This window comes from Microtus pennsylvanicus, chromosome 6 (assembly GCF_037038515.1).
Source record: "Microtus pennsylvanicus isolate mMicPen1 chromosome 6, mMicPen1.hap1, whole genome shotgun sequence".
Lineage (NCBI taxonomy): Eukaryota > Metazoa > Chordata > Mammalia > Rodentia > Cricetidae > Microtus > Microtus pennsylvanicus.
Window position 1 is genome coordinate 119,596,151 of NC_134584.1, and position 20,899 is coordinate 119,617,049.

Genomic DNA, 20,899 nt, shown 5'->3' on the forward strand with positions numbered 1-20,899 from the left:
ATTTGTGAGATGCAGAGGTGTTGGGGTGCTGTAGAAGTAGGGGTCAGGGGGCCCTCGTGCTTGATATGATCTGCTGTTCCCTGAAGATTATTTCGGAATAATTTTGCTAGGGAAAGGTGCACGTGGCTGGGTGTTGGTTAACGTTGCCTTTTTTTTTTCCTTGTGTGTTCTCTGGGTCCTGAGGCTCTTGGCAGGCCCCCATCGCTCTGGAGTCCTCGTAGAAGAAGAGACGTGAGCCAAGAACCAGCCTGGGCTGGACTCAGCTCCACGGAGCTGGCCTTGGTTGCCCTGACCTAGGGCACAGGCTGTCACTGAGTTAATATAGCAGAGATGAAGGGTTACATGGAAGAGGGGGATAGTGGTATTAATTTCGCCTGCAGGATGGTTGTACGTGGCTCTCCGAGTTTCTTTGTGGCTCCTGCAGTGTCCAGCCCTACCCTGTGACAAATCTGGTCTGTTTCCTGGAGTTTCCAGTCCCTTGCAGTTGTTTGTCTTGAGACAGGGTCTCACTGTGTAGCTCTGGCTGGCCTGGGACTCACAGAGATTCCCCAGCCTCAGCTTCACTGGTGCTGGGATGAAAGGTGTGTGCCACAGAAAGGTGTGTGCCAACAGCACCTGGCCCCAGGCAGTTTTTATTGGAAGATTATCTCTCAGCCACTCACAATCCCGTCTCTCCTCCTCAGGGTCTGATCTGAAATAGCAATTGTCAGCTTCTAGCTGGTCTCCCTGTCCCCATCAGTTCACGTCCATATTTCCTTTCAGAGATCCAGCCAAAATTAGAGCCAGGGCAGGGAATTCCCAGCTTCCAACAGTGTTATCTCTGCAGGAGGGCAGGCGTCCTCTGGAGCCCAGCCATGTCCCCATGGGAAGGTGTATGTCATAGCCCCTTCAGAATCCTGCCATATCCTACTTAATCTTTGACGAGGAGAGCGGGGATGGTACTTTCCTTTTTGCTTCTCCAGCGCCTCTCTAGGGCCTTGGAGGTGGCTGGTGGCAAGAGGAATCTTCCTAAGTACTGGGCAGCTCAAAAGGGCAGGTGTTTGAAATCTACACCCCACTCCACCTGCCACCCAAGGGCTGCCTGGTGATTTGCTTGTCAGGTGACTGATTCTGTATTTACACAGGGAGCCTCTAAAGAGAAGGAGGAAGTGTCACACTGGGAAATTCAGAGCGATTAGAGGAGTCAGCCTTGGCTGGGATTAGGCCCTAGGCTGTCCTGTCTGGTCAGCAAGGTGAATCCTGCTAGTTCTGATCCTTCAGAGAGGGGAGGGCCTGGCCCCCTCCCCAGGAAGGAGGGCTCAGTTAAGTTAGCCACGGGATGAAGGTTCTTCACTTACTGGAGTTTCCCGAAGGTCCCCGCTAGGGTTTTCCACCCTGGGAGCGGAGTGTAGTATTAGGCACACCTGCCGTGTGTGTATCATCCCAGCTGCAGGTGGTTTGGGGAACCTCCCATACACCCTGTGGGATGGGCATTGCTACCTTACCCTCCTCACCAATCTGCCCAAGAGGCCCAGCTTTGACCCATTCTGGAAGTGTCACTGTGGGATCTGTTATCTGCCACTTCGGGAGGGGATTTCCAAGCCTCAGAGCAGCGGGTGTCTGTCTGGTCAGCTGTGGTCAGTAGTAGTTTTAGTTGAGAGGCAGCGAGTTGGCCCACAGAGGACCTGGAATCTGAGTTCTAGGTTTTGTCCCAAGCCTTTGGGCCCTGGGTTCTGTCCTCAAGATCAGGTCCTAGCAAAGGGCCTGTAACCAACCACCAAGAGCCAGGGGCCAGAACCTACCAACCAGCTACTGCCGGGGAGTGGGAGGGTGGTCCTAGTTAAGTTGGCTCTAGATACTGGCTTCTCTTGCCAGACTGTACAATGGGTCTGAAGTCCAACTCTGCATCTTCCCAGCCTCAGCATTGGCAGGTAAGGAAAGTTCCCAGAGATCCTCGGTTTTCCCCTCAGTGACTTGGATCCACAGTATCGTCTCCCTAAGATCCAGTAGTCATATGGTGTGAAGTTTCCATTGGCATGTGGCAGTCCTGTGCTTTCATGGCGTCCCTGATGGCTCTCTCATCACCATGGCGGGCTTGAGCAGTGGTGATGGAGCTCAGGTTCACTGGCCAGGCCTAAGATCGCTTACTGGGCTAATTGTCCATCTTTGGTGTAAGGAGCCTATGAAGAAGATTTGAGGAATGGAGTGTGTTTTGTTTTGTTTTGTTTTTGAGAGTCCCATGTATCCCGGGCTGCCCTGGAACTTGCGGTATAACCCAGGCTGACCTCAAACTCCCTGTGTGCCTTCCTCCACCCTCAAGTGGTAGGGTATAAAATCAATGGCTGCTTGGGTAACTACTGTACTCGTTAAGGTTTTAATTGGTATTATTACCGAGATGAACATTTTCGCAGAAATTCACAGGATTTACTGGCGGAGCGGGGACTTGAACGTGGTGCTTTGGGCCAGGCTTCCTGACTTCACGTTGAGAAGTGTTTATTCATCGGCTAGAGGGAATGGCTTGGCCAGTCAGCTTCCCCTGCAGAGAGAAAGGTGCAGGACATGTGCACAGGGCCTGCAGGTGACAGATGACTTACCTTTTCTGCGGTCCCCTATCCAGCTTTCTCCTGTGTGTGTGTCTGCCTGGATCCCCACGTCCCTGAACGCCACAGGACTTTGTGATCCATGCAGGCGGAGACTGAGTGTCTCCTTTTTGCTTGGCCTGCTGCCAGACCAATAACGGCAGTCGTAAAAAATAAAAAGAATAATAAAATACGGAGAAGGAAGAGGTTGCAGCCACTTTGCATACGCGGCGCGTTCCGTGCCAGACTTGCTCATTCAACAATCAACGCTGGGAGGTCAGGCTATGCCTGCCCCACTTGACAGCAAAGGAAACTGAGGCACAAGGGAGAGTGAGGTCACTCGAGCAGTAGAGGAGCAGCAAAGGGCTCAGCTGGGCCCTGACCCCTGACCCCAGGCAGTCTGGCTCCAGAGTTTCTGCTTAATAAATATTTGTTGACCCGTCAGGGAGGGATGGCGGCTGGTATTGGCGGTGGCGCCCTCCTGGGGCCCCTTATCTTGTTCCTAGCTGTTGGCTGACCCTGCCCTGGCCCCAAGCTGAACTCCTGGTGACCTCACCTCCCCCAGGATTCCCTGTCCACAGTCAGAAAGGATGCTCTGAGGCCTGCAGCGAAGGAACTGAGGCCTGAGAGGACCCTGGCTGGTGGCTGTAGAATTATCCTTATCTCCCTTGGGACATCTTCTGTGCCCCAAAACGGCCTCCTGAGATCATAGTGAATCATTTCTGACCTGGTCCTTACTGAGCAGCTTACCCTGCCACAAGTTGGGGTAATGGAAGAGTAAAGGCCCTCAGAGATTGTGTCCAGAGTGGTCCAGCCTGTGTGTAAGGCTGGATATGGACTGTGCTCAGGACTTGTGGGGTGTAGGCTGTACAGGCCAAGGAACCAGGGCAGCCTCCCTTGCTAGCCTACACCCATCTTCTGACTATATCTTTTTGAGATTTGAGGGGTCTTAAGGAGACCTGCTCTTGGGTTAGTGTAGGCCTGGAAAAAGTTGTGGCCCCTTTTGCAGTGGCAGCATCTTTCAGCTCACACTCAGGGGTGATTGCATTGGGCTCACACCTAGCTCTTTGGGGGCAATCACTAATTACTGTCGGATACCCCTGAGAGTTGGGGAGGGACTGCCACATTTGGGTCTGTCAACTGGGAGAGCCAGGGCCCCTTTTGTCTCAGCTGTGACTCAGGCCCTCCGACTAGGGTCTGGCTCTCGTCCTGCTCAATTTCATGTTCATTAAGGTTCCCTCCTGCTTCAGTGTCTCTGCGGTGCCACGGGAGGGCATCGATCTGCCCCTCTGACTTCTTATCTTCTTGACTCTTCCCGCTGTGGGAGCAAATGATCCTGAGGATGCTTGGTTCTGTCTCGAGGAGGGAAATGAAGGGTACACTTCCTCCACGGAGGACAGTGGCTAGTGGGAGGACCTGGCCAGGCATACTGTCCCCAGCAGAGCCAGCCAGAGCCAGAGGGTCTCAGCCTCTGGTATTTACTCCAAGCTCCGTGTTTTCTGTCTGCTTTCTTCTGGTGGTGGACGTGGGTCTTCGAAGTGACAGGGTTCATGAGATCTAATCAGTTGTTCACCTCGGCAGTTTGGAGCTGAGGACACTTGCCATAAAGTCTCTCAGGCCTGTGTCTTCCAGTTTTCTGTGGCCCCTGGGTAAAGCTGGTATTCCCACACTCTTCAGGAAGAACCACGTAGGTTGGGTTTTTTTGTTTTTCCACACTGGGACTTGAGCCCAGAGCCTTGAACATGCCAGGTAAATGCTCCAGCAAGCTACATCTCCCCAACTCTCTTTGTAGTCTTTATTTTTGAGACAAGGACTCCCTAAGTAGCTGAGGGTGGCCTGAACTTGCTTTGCACCCCAGAATGGTCTGAACTTCTCATCCTCCCATCTCAGCTTCCTGGGTGTTGTGATTACAGTCGATTGCCTCCAGGTCTGCCTTAAAATGCCCTTTCCTGCGCCCCTAGTGAGTGTGTGTGTGTGTATGTGTGTGTGTGTGTGTGTGTGTGTGTGTGTGTCTAGAGGTGGTGCACAGGGAAGGCCTCGAACATGCTAGGCCAACACTACACTACACTCCCTGAAGTGGCTGGCCTTTCTTTAGAGAAGGGGAATGCAGACTCTGGCTTTCTAGGGGTGATTCCCACAGGAAGGACTTCACAAGTGGGGACGCCTCCCCCAGTTGGTGGTCCATTTACTAAGGAGGAAACACTGGGCGCTGGGCTAAAGAAGGGAAGAGGGGAGTTGGGAGTGAGCAAATAATTTAGACATCGTGTTCTTTCTTCTTCTTTAAGAGCCCCATATAGATTTAAGGTCCTTTTGTTAATTTAGGAACATAAAACTGTGATGTACAGCTTGGTCTGCTCGTAAAATTACAAAGTGTGGCAATATTTAGATCCCCGAAGGCTTGGGGTAAAAGGGAAAGAATGGGTGAGAATTTTTTTTTTTAACACGTCTTTGGGGAAGATTCATTTTTCTGGCTTTTCCCCCACCAGGGCCAGGCCCTGTACAGCTCCGTGGGGCCTCATTGCTGTCTCTCACGCTGGGTAGAACTCTGAAAATGGGGGTGTTTGGCAGGCAGCCAGGCCCAGATCCTGCCCCAAGTCCCTGGACTCCCTGGCCTTGTTGGATCATGCTTACTCTGCCTTCCTCCCGTCCCCACCCACAGCGAGGCCGGAAGTGCCCTCTGACCAGGCCTGGCCTGCTGCCCAGCCAGCCTTTGGCTACTGGTTTAATGGCCTGTGAGGTCAGGAAGTCACAGACCCTTGGTCATGGAAGAGGTCAGACTGCCGAGCCCTCCCTGTCTGTGGGGACCAGTGTTGCCTGGCTCCTCTTCCCGACAGCCAGTGCAGACTGGGCTCATGCAGGCCTGGCCCAGGCCAGACCCTGCCGTGCCACTGAGTGGTGACAGTGGGAGCATGTGGGCCTGGCCTAATTCCACCCTCTGAGGTGGAACGTGGATTGAGTATCAGGGTGACAGACAGATTCTGAGTGCTATGTCTGAGGGGTTTTCTGGTTCTGTAGAAAAGGAGAAGGTTCTGTTGGAGGTGGGGGGCAAAGGTTGTGTCCATGAGGGGACCCCAGCTTTCCTCCTTGATGACGCCTTCGGGGCAGGGCTCTGGAGTCTGTGTGCCTTAAAAAAAAAAAAAAAAACAGCTGGGCTCTTGCAGAAGTCAGAGGTCCCAAGGGGGGGGGTAGGTGGGAGAAAGGGGAGCTTTGGGTAGGAGCCACACTGCCCTGACATCCTGCATGAGTCTCATTCTGTGACCTAGGGGAGGCCGGAAGATTGGACCTTGTTTTCAGGGCCCAGGATCAACAGGAGGAGGCAGGGTAGGTCCTGGACCAGACTCTTGGGGCTATGGCATCCATGGGCGTGGTAACAGAGGATTTGAGGCCAGCGGAGTGTTGGCATCACTCTTGGAGTACCCTAATGTCATCACACATCTGATGTCAGAAAAGCTGGGCTCTGCTGTGAGCAAAGAGGACCCAGTATTTTTTGGTTTGTTTTTCTCTGTGTTTATGTGTGTGGGGGTGTGTGCATGGTCCTTCATAGGTATGGAGGTCAGAGGAAAACTTGTGGGTGTCAGTTCTCTCCTCCCACCATGTGGGTCCTGGGGATGAAGTCAGGTTTCAGGTTTAGCAGCAAATGCCTTGACCTACTGAGCCAGTTTGCCAGCCTGACCCAGCAGTTTTGCTTTTTGTTTTTTGTTGTTTTTTTTTAATCTTTTTTTGTGTGTGTGTGTGGGGGGCAGTTTCGAGACAGGTTTCTCTGTATCTTTGGAACCTTCCTGGAACTTGCTCTGTTTTAGTTTTTTGTTTGTTTTTCAAGACAGGGTTTCTCTATATTAACAGTCCTGGCTATCCTGAAACTCACTCTGTAGACCAGGCTAGCCTCGAGCTCAGGGATCCACCAGCCTCTTCCTCCTGAGTGCTGGGATTAAAGACGTGTGCCACCATTGCCTGGCCTGTGGGTTTCTCTGCTTCTGCCTTCTGAATGGTAGGACTAAAGACGCGCAGCAGCAGCAGCACCACCACCTGGCCTTTTACTGTTTTGGTTTTTGGTTTTTTTTTTTTTTTTGCTTTTTTGAGACAGACCCGCCTCATACAGAGATCTCCGTGTAGCTGGGCGATGGTGGTGCACGCCTTTAATCCCAGCACTCGGGAGGCAGAGGCAGGTGGATCTCTGTGAGTTCGAGACCAGCCTGGTCTACAGAGCTAGTTCCAGGACAGGCTCCAAAGCCACAGAGAAACCCTGTCTCAAAAAACCAAAAAAAAAAAAAAAAAAAAAAAACCAAAAACCACAGAGATCTCCCTGCCTCTGCCTCCCAGTGCTGGGCCACTGTGCCCAGCTTATCCGACATTTTGAAGCTGTCCATTCAGTGTGCCAAGCCCAGGCATATAGAGGTACAGCTGAGAAGTCTTGAAGGATCGTCCTGTGCAGAGTGGTCGTCTGTAACTCTGAAAGAGGCACAGAGGTGTCTAGGGAGCTAGGATATGGGTCCTGGGTGTCCAGATACCAGAAAGAAAGAGAAGGTGTTGGCCTCCCGGGATCTGATGGACAGGTGCTCAAACATGGAGACTCTGGCAGAGGCCCTGAGGCACCAGGGATGGCCATGCCGAGGGAAAGGAAGGATAAATATAGGGTGGGAGAACTCAGTGCATGAGGCTGTCACCTCTGCAGATCCTCTGGCTTCCAGGTGACCACTGTAGCTCTGGGTGGCTGTTCTGTGGCATGGAGTCATGACGAGCAGAGATCGTCCTTGAGTACGTGAGGTTCAAGCATGGCTCTCTTGCCTGCTATCCTTGACTCACTCCGGGAACTGGAGGATAAGGGAGTGATGATTATAGGGGGTTTTAGAGTGTCTTTGAGGGGTCCACAGGTTTTGGAAGGCGGTCAGTTTCTCTACTGGAGCAATGCCCAAGCAGGGAGCCTGGTGGGGGTGGGAGCAGAGTACCTGTTCTTTCCATCCTGGCTTCTTGATTGTGTGTCTTCTCTGGGCGGGTTATTTCACCATTCTTTCCCTTGTCTATTACATGAGACTAGCCATGCATCCCACTGAAGATCGTCTGTCCTGAGAGTCAGTAAACGCCCGTGCAGGAAGAAGGGATAGAATGCTCTGGAATCGGGGGCTGACTTATTCTTGGGTCATTAGTTCTCAGCTGTGGCTTCATGCCACCCCTGGGTGCCAGAGCAGAGGCCCTGATCATGTCAAGCCTGAAGGAGGGCATTGCTTGTGGGCCCTTGCAAGACGCCAGGGAGCCTCTGCTCTCGAAATGGTCACAGGTGACAAGTCGCAGATAAGGAAATAGCTCATCCTGGAGACTCCCACGCTGACCCGCCTCCCACGCCAACAGACCCTGAGGCTTGTGGGATAGAGTTTCTCTGGCTGGATCCTCTCCAGGAAGAAGTTTAGGTTCTTATAAATGCTTTTGCGTCTTGCCCCCTGAGGACTCCAGCCTCGCCCAGCAATGTCGGAGCGGCGGGCAGATGGAACCTCATCTCTGACCCAGTCTTCTTTGAACTGCCCCCGACACTGCCCACCCCCTTGTCACTCTGGCTTGTAATTCATTTAGGATTAGCTCCCAGGCCTCTCACAGGCCTAACTTCTGTTGTCTTGGTAACCGTGTCAACCGTTTGCTGGTTTCTGTGATTATCTGACAAGAGAAGGGGGGGCAGCAGGGACATGAAAGAGGGTAAGGGGGGGCGGCATGGGTCTTAATGGAACTCTCGGCAGAGACCTGGGAGGCGTGGAGGGGATGGGTGCTGTCAGACCCACAGCTGCGCGGCAGGGGCTCCCAGTAGGGGCTCTCACCACTTCCTGCCACTCGAGGAGCCTGAGAGCATCATTGCCTCAGCTCACCTTTATCTCAGATCCTCAGACTCCTGGAGACAAGGTGTTAGTCCCCTCCCCCACCTCCATGCTGGGAAAGTTCCCTTGTGGGCAGCTCTGGACACAGCAACATTGGGAGACTGTGGGAGAGGGCCGTCACCACCTGGGACAAAGACAACTAGTTGAGCTGTGCAGACCAGAAACCTACTAGCCCAGGACGCTGGGAACAGGATGCCAGATGGAGTCAAGACAACACCAGTGTGCCTCTGTGGACTGGCCTCTGCCCGCTGTGCCTGCCACTGCAGTCACAGCTAGGAGGCGGGGGGGGGGGGCGAGGGGGGAGTGCCTGCTGCAGGGTGTCTAAAGGGCCCTTCTACCTTCAGGTCTGGCTGTTGGCTCTCGCTATAGGTGAGGGCCTCAGTGGGCCGAGATGGGGCATCCTCTTCCATGAGGTGCTCAGTGAGGTCTGGGCTTCCTCACAGCCTCTGATGTAATTAATGGCAGGAATTGTGGTGGCTTATGCAGGCAAGAGGCCCCATGGCCCCCTAGGGCCTGGCCTCAGATACCAGAGCCTCTTCCACACCACATTCTGTCCGTTAGCAGAGAGGGAGGAGCCCCGCCAGGCCACGCTCAGCTGGAAGGAATCCATCCCTTGATAGGGCGGGAACCACCACGTTGAAGAGCTGATGGGATGGGAGATTGTGGAAGCTGCCTCTTGGGAGGAGAGTCAGCCTGCTGCAGGCTCTTTGGGAAGCCTGCTTTTTCCAGGTAGGAGGCCTAACTTCTGGGCCTGGACTAGACTCTGTCCTCTGGAGTCTGCCTTTGGGGCTTCCATGCAGTCTAGGCTGGGCCTGGAGAAGCTCAGGCACCTCTGTGTGGGTTCCCCCAGCTCAGCAGCCCTGTGAAAGTGATGTGTGAGGGTCTACACGCAGGGTGCCGCTCTGGTCACTGGAGGAGCAGCCCCTCCCTGGAGTGAGGGGAGGACTAGATGCCTTTCAGGGAGCTGCTAATGATCCACGTCTGATTTTTTATGAACCTCCCTGGTAAATTATTAATTTGGGCCAGAAATGAAAGTGTGGAACCGGATAAGCTCATGAATATTCATGGATGAGTTGAGCATGGGTTGATCAGTGGCTGGAGCGGCCAGCCAAGCTCCTGACCCAGATACATGCGGGCAAAGCTCTGGGAACCTCCCCTCCCACTGCTGGGGCTGTAGGTGGGGCTGGTGACTCACAGCTCACTGTAGTGGCCAACGTTGGAATGGCTGGAGCAGAAGTCAGACACTCCCTGTCACTAGTGGAGACACAGCCATGACGAGTGACTCCTTGGACCAGATAGGGGATATTCCCGGATGAAGGTCCCCTTAAAAGATGGCCTTTGGGCCTGGTGGTAGTGGCTAGTGGCACACACCTTTAATCTCAGCACTTGAGAGGCAGAGGCAGGCAGATCTCTGCGCTCAAAGCCAGCCTGATCTACAGAGAGAGTTCCAGGACAGCCAGGGCTTTATTTAAAAAAAAAAAAAAAAAAGATGCCCTTTGGGTCTGGGAACCTGGTGAGAGGGCCACTGGGCCTCCCTGCTGTGACCTGAGGGCATTGCCTTGCAGCCTGCTGTCATAGCCAGCTGGCATCTCGGGCTGCTCCAACAGGACCCTTTCCTCCCTGCCCTGCCTGGCAGCTCTGTCCAGAGGTCAGGCCTTAGAAGGGCTGTCCCGCTCTGACCTGCCCCAGTCACACCTCTGCACAGACTGTCCCCTCACCAGGCTTCAAAGCTCCTCCCTATCAGTTGCTCGTCCACCAGCCCCAGGTCTGTGACATGCTGTGGGACTCTAGAGGGTACCATGATTTCAGAGGCCAGAGCTGTTTTGTGAAAATTTTTAGCAGTTATCTTGTGTTGTGAGGTAGGGGGTTTCTGGGCCACAGTGTGCCTGTGGAGGTCAAAGGACTACTTGCAGAAATCAGTTTCCACCATATGGCTCTCTGAGGATTGAACTCAGACCATTAGACTCGGTGGCAAGTCCATTTACCTGCTGAGCTGTCCAACTGGCCCAAGAGTTTGTGTTTCAGACAGGATCTTTCTATACAACGCAGACTGGCCTTGAATCTTCCATCCTCTTGTCTCAGTCTCCTGAGTGGTGAGGTCACAGACATGCACCCCCACATCTGGATGGCAGCCTAGGATTTGGATCTGCAGAATCTCTGTTGGGAGGACTTGGGCGAGTTGCTTGCTGAACTTCCTGCCTCTGTTGTACCTACTTAGGATTCGGAGAGCGAGTTTGTTTACTTAACGCACTTGATGAGGCCAGCTATGGTGGCACACAACTGTGATCCCAGCATTTGGGACACTGAGGCAGGAGAGATGCTTTGAGTTTGAGTCCAGCCTGGACTACAGGACAAGACCGCTATCTCCAAAAATAAAATAAGCAAATAAAGCCTGAGAGCCCAGGGCTGGCTCTCCAGTTCTGTACAGTGCAGGAGTTATTACGTGATGGCCGCCGTCCTCCTTGTATCTTCCAAGGATCAGATCTGCAGGGCAGTGCTCCCAGCCTCACAGGCCATTGGCTGCCTGCTTCTGCCATCCAGCCTGTGGTGCCCCTCAGAGCCAGCCTGAACTGTATGGGTTTCTATGTTCTCACTGCAGGCTTTGCACCTCCCTAGGCCTGGACAGGCCACCAGGGCATGGAGCCAAGGAGTCGCCCCCTGAACATTGGGTGGCAAGGAGGGGTGCAGAAAGGAATGAGGTATCTGGTGTCCCACTGTGAGCTACCCCCCTAGGTTCACAGGCTGAGCTGACCTCTGTTCTCGCAGGTCTGTCCAGAGAGGTAGCCCCCAGGTCAGATGGGATTAAAGGTCAGTCCCCGGGCCTCTTCTGGGCCAGGGAGCACTGAAGACCTTGGCCCTTGGTCAATATGGCTCTCAAGGGCCATGGCCTTGGGAATATCCTTTGGGCCCAGAGTACAGGAAAAAGCTGCTTCCAGGAGCTCACCTTTGGCCAGTCCCTGGCCTTGCTGATGACTGTGGCCACTGTACACCTGCCCTACAGGGTCAAGGGTGACACAAGGCATTTTATTGGAAGCCTTGAAACCAGCACGTCCGCCCGCTTGGGTTTTTATCCAGAGTCAGAAACCTTTGACTCAAGGCTCCGTCACCTCCAGGGTGCTAGGGCACAGAGTGGACAGCCAGCCAACAGGTTGGACCGGTGTGGTGAGCCGAGTGGGCAGAATGCTAAGCAAACAGCCACCGGGCAGCACTGTTCCTGCCTGGCTGGATAGAGACATGGGTGCTTGGCAGCTGTCGGACAGTTCCCCAACACCTGGCTATGCCAGGCCCAGGCAGTGGGGAGGAGTGAAAGTCAGCCATAGGTCTGGCCTCCCAGGCTCTTCTCAGAACGGGCCTTGGGGGACAGTAGGCTGTGAGTTCCCTGCGCCCGGATCCACGGATGTTCCAGATTCCAGCCTGGAGCAGACTAGGAGGCCTTCCTGCATGAGGTGGTGCTCCAAGCAGATAATGAGTGTGGGTCATTATGGGAAGGGGTTTTGGGGACAGGGTTTCGCCTCTCAGGAGTCACAGCTGGGCTGGGTGCTCTGAAGGATCCTCCTGGATCTTGCTGAAAAGAGCTCAGGCTGTGACCTGTCAAGGAGCCAGATGTGAGATTTACCTTTGAGCCCCCCCAGGTAGACATACCTTTCCCAGACCATAGCCTAAGTGCAGGCCTAGATTTGCATGGTTACCCTAGACCCAACACCTGGCTTTACGTCAGAAGCTTGAGGCAGTTAGTAGTTAGCAGTTGAGCCATAATGCCTCTTGTTCCTGAGAGGGACTGCTGGCTCCTGCTGGTTCCCAATCTGGCCTGCATAGATAGAGATCATGGCCTCTGTCACCAGGAAGTACCACAGGCCATGCTGGTCTCAGCCCTGGGGCAGGTACAGCTGCTGGCAGCTAAGGTCTTCTAAGGTCACTAGGACCTGAGGCACCTCCTGGGGGGTGAAACCCGACCCTAAACACCTGAGGGGTGAGGAGGGACAAGTCAAAGGTAACAGCACCTGGTTGGGGAGGGTAGGCAGATCCTGCCTACAGTGTCCTTATGAGTTTGCTGGGGCAGGTCACTGGCATTGCTAGGCATGTGCGTTCAGAGCTTGGGGGACACCCTGGTGGTGCTCATACACAAAATGGGGAAGTAAGGTTGGGGTGTGCACAGGAACCCCCAGGAGGTAGTTCCTTTAAGGAAGGGGTAGGTCCACTGTTGGGGGTGGGGTTGGCTTTGCCTTCCCTCCTCCAGGCGTCCCCTCCTCCTTCTCTCCAGGGTAGGTTAGAGGGAGCAGACCTGGAAAGAGACACCCAGCTGGGGGTCCCCAGTACTGTTCTTCCTCAATGTGATTATCATTAATAAGGTACCCAAAAGGGACCTGAGGGTTGCTGGAGCTTTCTGGAAGGCACATGGGTCTACTGTTGGGGATAAAAGCAGGTTGACAACCCGAGACATCCAAAGGGAAGAGTGAGTGACCAGAGGTAGGGATGGGAGACAGTGTTGTGTTACAGATGTGACCTGGTGTATGGAAAAGCTACTTATATTTATGGGGGACCTGGATCAGAGGTCGGGACTGGAGGGGCTTCTGTGGATTCATTCATCCACCCTCAGCCTCACACCGAAGAGGAAACTGCACAGAGAGGCTGAGTGACTTGTTCCGTGTTGCACAGACAGGCAGTGGTAGAGCAGGGTTTAAATTGCTGCGTTCAGATTGTAGTTGTGTGTTCTCGGTTCTTCACTTCTTCACAACCGCCATGGCTGGGTCCTGACCCGAGATGCATGCGCTCTTGGAATCTTCTCTTTCAGAGCTTATCCTTGCTGGGGCATGGCACAGATCTTTATCTCTGTGGCTATAAACTATTCCATTGTGGTACTGGATTCTCTTTTGGCTCTGAAGAGCCAGTGTGTGGGCCCTGTGTGGACAGTGGTCATTTCTTAGTGTGGGGCCTTAGTGGCTGCTTCGCAGGGCCACTAAACGATGCCACTTTCTGTCGGAACCTCAAGCGAGGCCTGGTGGCACGTGTCTTTAACTTCAGCGTTCAGAGGTGGGTAGACCCGTGAGTTGGAGAACAGCCAGAGCTATACAGAGAAACCTTGTCTCAAAAATCAACAACAAGGGCTGGAGAGATGGCTCAGCGGTTAAGAGCATTGCCTGCTCTTCCAAAGGTTCTGAGTTCAATTCCCAGCAACCACATGATGGCTCACAACCATCTGTAATGAGGTCTGGTGCCCTCTTCTGGCCTGCAGACAAACACACAGACAGAATATTGTATACATAATAAATAAATAAATAAATAAAAATCGACAACAAAAATTTTTGTTTGTAAATGCTAGGGTGTCCAGTGGGCTGGTTCAGCACAGGGCCCAGTCAAGAGCGGGTAGCCAGCAGGCCCCAGCTTTTGTTTCCTTGGGAAACTCTCAGATGCACACACACAAGCTCTCACTGGCTGGCCTGGAGCTCTCTAAGTAGACCAGGCTGGCCTCAAGCTCATAGGGATCCACCTGCCTCTGCCTCCCAAGGGCTGGGACTAAAGGCGGTTGATGGCAGGTTGGACTCATCTTGAGCACAGGGCCTCTCTTCGCTTCCGAGTATGGAAATTCTGGAGAAATTGCTGCTACCAGAATGTCGCCATAAAAAAGAGACCACAGTAGGGATGTTGGGCGACTGGGCCATTGTATTCAGATCTCACGCTCGGCACCAGGCAGACGCAGGACCTTCATGGGCTCAGCTCCTCCACGGGCTCAGCTTCCATGGGCATAGTCTGGAAGGAACCAGCCCACCTTGGTAGCATGGGGCGCCTGCCTTCCTCTGCCGGCTGTGACAGGCAGCCCCAGGCTGAGTTGTTCTTGGAGGGCGTCCAGCTGGTCAGAGAGCTGGCCCGGCTGGCTGCACACTCTTTTGAGAGAGAGGAAGCTATCAAGGGCTGGCCGTGGAAGTTGTAAGGATAAATGGCTCTCCCTAGCAGGCAGCCAGAATGCCTCCCTCCTGTCTAAGGAAGGAACCAAGCCTGGGAAAGACCCAGTGCCCACGATTCAGCCACACTTCAGAGAGGGAAAAACACTTGCCTGGGGTCACACAGTAGTTGGAGGTTAGAGTGCGACCAGGAGGGATCCTGGCAGCAGCTGTGCCAGTTAGCAGTTCTCACACCCTCACTGCCCCTGACACAGCCCTCCTGCCCCATTGACCCTGAAGCCTAATCCTACCTACAGCCACAACAGGTCAGGCTCCAGGAGCTGCTGTGGCCTACAGAGGGGCCCAACCTCTCTCCAGGCTGCTGCACTGTCTCCCAAGGGTGCCTTTGGACAGATGTACCTCGTCTTGTAGCTTGACTTGGATTTGAAGGGTCCTCCTGTGCCTCAGACCCCTTGATGAGAGACCTACACACACCTAAGAGCTCCCAGGTGGCCCAGCTGCAGCCAGCGTGGGAGGGAGCAGCCCAAATCCGCCCCCCCCCCGCGCGCCCTGAGCCATTCTCTGCGTCGGCTTTGCCCACCCCAGTGCTCCCATGGGTGCAGTAAGCTTGCCCTGAGCCCCCAACGAGCCACTGTTCCCCTTCCCCTGGCAGCCAGTTGCTGGTCTTAAAGGTTAATCCCCACTCTGTAGCTGGCTCCCAACCCCTCCCGCCGCAGCCCTTTCCGCCCCAGTTAATTAAATCCGCTCGGCTATTGTCAGAAGAGAAACGCGGGTGTTTATTACGCCTCCAGAATGTCAAAGGCGCGCACGGTTTGAAGACATGCTGGCAGGGAATAGCCCGAGCATATGTCTACGAGGCCGGGGCGGCCAGGCCACTGCCACCTCAGCGACCTGCGGCTGCTGCTGCTGCTCTGGCTGCTGCTAACTGCCTCCCAGACAGGCACTTGACAGGGCTTCGTACTGGAGGAGCCCTGGCTGAGCCCTTCACCCCCATGCCCCGGGGAGATCTCAGCCTGTAGAGACTGCTTCACCAAGAGGAATTAAAAAACGCAGAGGGAGAAAAAAAAACGCAGAGGGAGGAAGTAGACGCAGATTCTCCCTCTGCACCACAGGGTGGGAAGCCCCCTCAGACGACCCCAAAGGGGGCGGCTTCCCCGTTTCTCTTTTCTCCCCCTTTCCTTGTGAATTCACATTTTATTATTATTGAGCAGAAGCGCATAGCTAATTGTGATTTTTTTTCATGGAGTGGGGCGTGAGATGGATGCGCTCATTTTATAGGGTGTTTTTTTTGTTCTCCCCCTTAATAATAACGCTTTAAAGATGTTTGACATGTGTAACTAACAGCTGGTTTCCTGTTGTGGAAACTGGCCTTTTATTTCGAAGCAGGTTGAACTGTCATTAGTGGTATAATTAGGTGACTGTCAGTGTATAGCAAAAAGCTGCTTAATTGTAGAGATGGCTTTGCGAGGGCTCCCGTCTTTTTATGGCTATATTTGTTTTAGCTGTTCGGATTTTCATTGTATTTTGGCATTTGGTATGTTGCCTCCGTTTTGTTGGGGTTTTCTTTTCTTCCTGTTTTTAGTGCGTCTGACAGCTGTGTTCATGAGTGCCTGGTTCTGAGGACAGCAGAATTCAGGAAGGCAGTGTTGCCCCAGCCAGTCTGCTGGTCCCACAGCCCTGGGCCAGGCTGGAGTCAGGAGCAAGACCAAGGCGGAGGCCAGCCAGTGGCACTGAGAGACCTGATCTCCCCAAGCGGTCACCTGGGAATCAGAATTTAGTCCTTAGTTCAGGCTGGCTGGCGGAGGGCAGTGTTGCCCTGAGCCGCTAGCACACAGTGTAGCCGGAGACTACCGGGTAGTCTTGGGCTCCAGCAGTGCCATTGCCGAGGCTTTGCGATGGAACTGGAATTTGAAAATAACTGGGTTTTGTGAGATCTAGAGCACTGTCTTTACAAGGCTTTTCGTCAGGACTGAGCTTGCATCTGTGCCTGCCCCTGCCCATTGCGTTTTCCCCAGGGTCCTGAGCATCTTCCGGCTGGCTGGGGTCTACTGAGGCCCTGAGCCAGGCCAGCCACAGGCCCAGAGTTTGCTCCCCGGTGCAGGACCTCTTTCCAGATCCTGGGTGCTGGTTAGGGTCTTGGATGTTAGACATGGTCTGAGAGGTCTCACGTGGGATCCCGGTGCCATGCGGAGTCTGGGATGCTGATCAGGGTTTGGGTTGTCTGGGTGCTGTGCAGGTGTGTCTGCTCTGGGTGTTAGGAAGGGTACAATTTGAAGTATCTTTCTGACATCTGCTGGACAGATGTACACTTTCCGTGGAAGCCAAGGTGCCCTGAGGCTCCCTGTTCCAAGCTTGCCTTGAGGTGGGTACCCGTTGTCACTGAGAGACATGCCACAGGAATCTTGAGCTGTCCTCTGGCCATCACAGGCTGGTGCGTGCAGCCTGACAGACCTTTCCCTGACCACAGGTACCCAGTGAGGAAACTCAGTGTCACCCTGCCTGGAGTATCACAGACAGTAAGTTGAGGTCCTGCAGGTCAGGTTACCCAACCCTGCACTGGGTTCCTTCCATGGTGAGGGATGTTGGGGTCCAAGAAGAGAAGACATTGGTGTTGAAGAAGGAGAGGACCCTTTTGGAGATGTGGAGACAGGGACTCACCCAAGGCACTCTTCGGTGTATCTGGCACAAATTGTTACTTTCGGGGGTGGAGGCAGCCAGCAGAACACAGACCTGTGACAGGGACAAACCTCCCATCCTTATACCTGGTCAGCACCAGAGACATCTGACACCCCACAGTCCTTTGTGCTATTCCTGGCAGAGCTGGGAATTGTTGAATGCCTGCTGTCTGCCCACTGGGGGCTGAGTTGCCCTCTGCCCACCCATGTTCCCATTGCACCGGGGAGGGAGAGAGCCCCCAGAGAGCCCCAGGCTCTAGCAGGACTTGAGCATAGGACAAGAGGCTAAGAGTTGCTGTTTTCCAGGAGCTGTTCTGCACAGATGGCCACCTCTGCCTGACTTCAGAGCTGCGCGTCTTCCTCCCCGTGGCCAGGGAATTCAGGGAGAGGCCAAGGTTGATGAAGGCCAGGACTCAGATTACTGCTGTCTCTGGCTTTTTGCTTTTCCAGTGGAGTTGTCCAGGCTGGTCCACAAGCCATCAGCTCTTCCTAGTACATTACTGACTGGGCTGACCTCCACCTGCCTGTGAACAGGGCCTTGATCTGGGTGCTGTGCTGGATCTGGGAGTGCTGTGTTACAGGGTCTGGGAGTGCTGTGTAGGATCTGAAATGACTGTGTTGGGTCTGGGGGATGCTGTGTGTGGGAGGGGTGCTGGGCCCCAGGATGCTACAGCTGTACCTCCAGCTCCCTCTTGCTTATCCACAGTTCAGCAGCCTGGGGAGGCTGAGGTCTTTGTTCTCAGAGTCATAGGCGGTGATGGACCTGTGGTTCTTGGTAAGCCGCCTCCTCCCAGCGTTAGACTGGCCAGCAAGCTGCTGGGATTGGTGGGGGCCTCGCCTCTGGGATCCTGGCCATACATACCCTGTTGACACCTGGGAAATGGCACCAGAACAGCTGCTGGCTGGGCCTCTCTGGGGTTTTACGGCAAATGGACAGATGACCCCAGCCAGCTTTGTGTTTTCATGCAGGGTGGGAAGTCTGGCCGTGGGTACCCGTCTCCCCAGTGCTAGGCCTCTCTGGACCCCATCTGGACTGGTTTTCACTGGCCATCACCCGTGCAACAGGTGCGTGGTCACCGTTACCAGCTTCCTTCTGCAAAGAGCAGAGTCCCAGAAGGGCTGACCGCTTTGTGCAGTTGGTCCGAGGCCAGGATCTTAGAGGTGGGATTTAGACCTGAGTCTGCCCTGCCCTAAATCACGAACCCTTTGGTCCATTAGGGTCAAATCACCTAGCCTGAGTCTCTAGAACCAGAACCTCCTTCCTTATAGTACTGGGCACGCACGCTCATCTTCCCCACTGTGCACCTGTGGTCTTGCCTCGGCCTTTGCACGCACAGTTGCTTGCTCATTTAGACCTTTGCTCAAAAGCCACCTCCTCTCAGAGCCCCACCCCCACCACTATCACCCTGTGTCCTGGTCAGCCTCACCCATGGTGTTCAGGTTTTCTTTCAGCTCTTGAAAGCACCTTGGAACTAGGGGTGGGATGGGGGTGTCTCCCAGCCAAGCCATAAAAACTCCCAAAACTGAGGGGTCCAATTTGTTTGTTCTCTTTTGCAGCTGATCTCTGACGTGGTTTAGGTACACGGTGGGTGAGTGATCAATAAATGTCCATTAGTTGGATAGATGACCTTTGTACATAGTGAGCACACACTCATCAGTCAGTTGGATGGAGGTAGCAAGTCCGTAGGGAGCCTGGGGTTTAGGGTTCTTTCCGCAGCAGGCTTCCCTGCCCTGCCCTTTGTGAGTGAAATCCCAATAGTGTCAGCCCGGGGCCCAGGCTTCAGGGTTCCGGAGTGGGTAGGGGCAGGGCAGGGAAATGGTGAGGTCCTCTCTGGAAGAGCAGTACACCAGAGGGCCCTCCCCGAGGGCAGGGCTTCTGCCCAGAGTATGGAAAAGGCTCCCAAAGAAGGGACCCACCCACTTCTATTGAAGCCTGGCTGAGGCCAGCTCTGGGGTCCCGCCAGACACAGCCGTGCTTTGTGTCCTGGCTCCTTCTACAGCCATTGGGGTGGGGGTGCTTTGTATTGTAAATTTCCATGGAGAATTATGTCTTGATATATGGTAATCCACTGGCCCAGAGACTGTGCTGCTTAAGTCTATGGGAGCCTGGACCACTACTGGATGTGGGCTGGAGAACACAGGTGACATGTGGGGGTCAAAGGGGCGTGTCCCACAGACCCAGGGCTTCCTAGTGTTGAGCTTTGGAGACCCACTGAGGCAGGTTGTCTGGCCTTCTGCTCCTGGCCAGCTCTCCAAGGAACCTGACTCTGGCCTTAGACCAGAACTGGCTGGGGGGCTCTGGGGGTGTGCCCAATAGTGGTTCTTGATCCTTCTGTGCTGGGGGAACACATGACTTGGAATCAGAAGACAGGCTTAGAATGAGTGGCACAGTGGGGAGATGTCTTTGTGTACCTGTGCTCATACTGTAATGGGGACGGTGGATGCAAAGGTAGGAGTTAGGGTCATGGAGAGGTACAGTGAGCATGCTTTCCATGGGATGGCTTTTTGTTTAGGCTCTGATGGAAGAAGAGGGCAGTCCAAGAGCTCCCTGGAGAAGAATAAGCCATGTGATCAGATGTCAGGTGCCAAGGCCCTGGGGATGGAAATTGGCTTCTGTCTTGAGCAATGGATTTTCCAACTCTCGAATGCTCTTTGGACGTTTATTGGGCTCACGTTGCTCTAGGGGAGGCAAAGAACCAGAGGCAGCTGTAAGCCGGTAGGATACTCCAGTTTCCCAATGGAGCAGTTGCTGGTAGGAGGCGGAGAAGGGTGAGCCAACTCAGGGAGGGAGGAGCAGGGGCTGGGTGCAAGAGCCTGTGGGATGTGGGATGATAGCCACCATCTCAGGAGAGGAAGAACAACTTTGGGCCTCCCCCTGACCTTGGCTGCTTCCTGCCTTCCTCAGTTTACCTCTCTCCAGCCTCAGGGCCTTGGCCTTTGCACACATCAACCCCCCCTCCCCGTCCTCTCCCCAGTCACTCCAAGGAGGTTGAGTCACCTGCAGAAGTGAGGGGGTTGACAGGGTGTGTGTGTGTGTGACATCCCCCAGCATTCCGCACAGAGACCGCCTGTACCCTGATCCTGGACCAGCAGCCCTTAAGACTATGGAGGATGCCCCTGCTGTGTTTTCATGGGTACAGCTGCTGCAGCAGGGGCATGAGGCCTGCTCATTATTTTTTGATCCTGCCAGGCAGGATGAGAGGCAAGGGAGCTGTTGGCTGGTTTTGCCTCCATGCTGGTCCAGACCCTAGTCCTGACATGCAGATGAGTTTGGAGAAGGAGGCGGTACTAGGGATCAAACCTTAGGCGGCACACCCGCTGAGCCAGTGCTCTACCACTGAGCCACCATTCCCTTTTTATTTTGAGATTGAGTCTCATTAGAGTTGCCCAGACTGACCTTTGAACCTACTACCGCCCTGCTTCAGTCTCCCAAGTAGCTGGTACAACAGGCCTAAGCACCACAACCTCATTCCCAGGAAGAACTGATGGCTGGGGGCAGGGGAGGGGTACCTTGAGTACCTGGAACTTAGGCAGGCAGAGAAGATAAGGCCAATGTCTTGACATCAAGGGCCGGGTTGCCAAGCCAGGAGAAGGTGGTGATAGATGCCAATTTCAGCCAGGATGAGAACTGTTTACTATTGGCAGATCTGAGCCCTGGACATGGCCTAGAAAGGCTGGAGTTAAGAAGAGCTTTCCAGAGAGTGGGAAGAGCTGGTGAGCCTGTTCTTGTGTGGGGAGCCCCACAAGGCTGGGAAGGAGGCCCAGCTCTTGGCTACATATTGAGGGACAGATACTGGGGAAATTGGAATGAGACACACAGCTGCCTGGGACTTTCTGAGCCTAGGGCAAATTAGACTGATTTCTTGCCTACCTCGCCAGCCTCCTTTTCACTGCCTCGCCCTGAG

General features: G+C 54.2%; 1 protein-coding gene across 5 annotated transcripts in view; it reads left to right on the forward strand.

The window, feature by feature from the left end:
* Positions 1 to 20,899, forward strand: part of Gse1 (Gse1 coiled-coil protein) — a 342,705-nt gene that overhangs the window by 255,308 nt on the left and 66,498 nt on the right. The gene's annotated exons all lie outside the window — the stretch shown is intronic.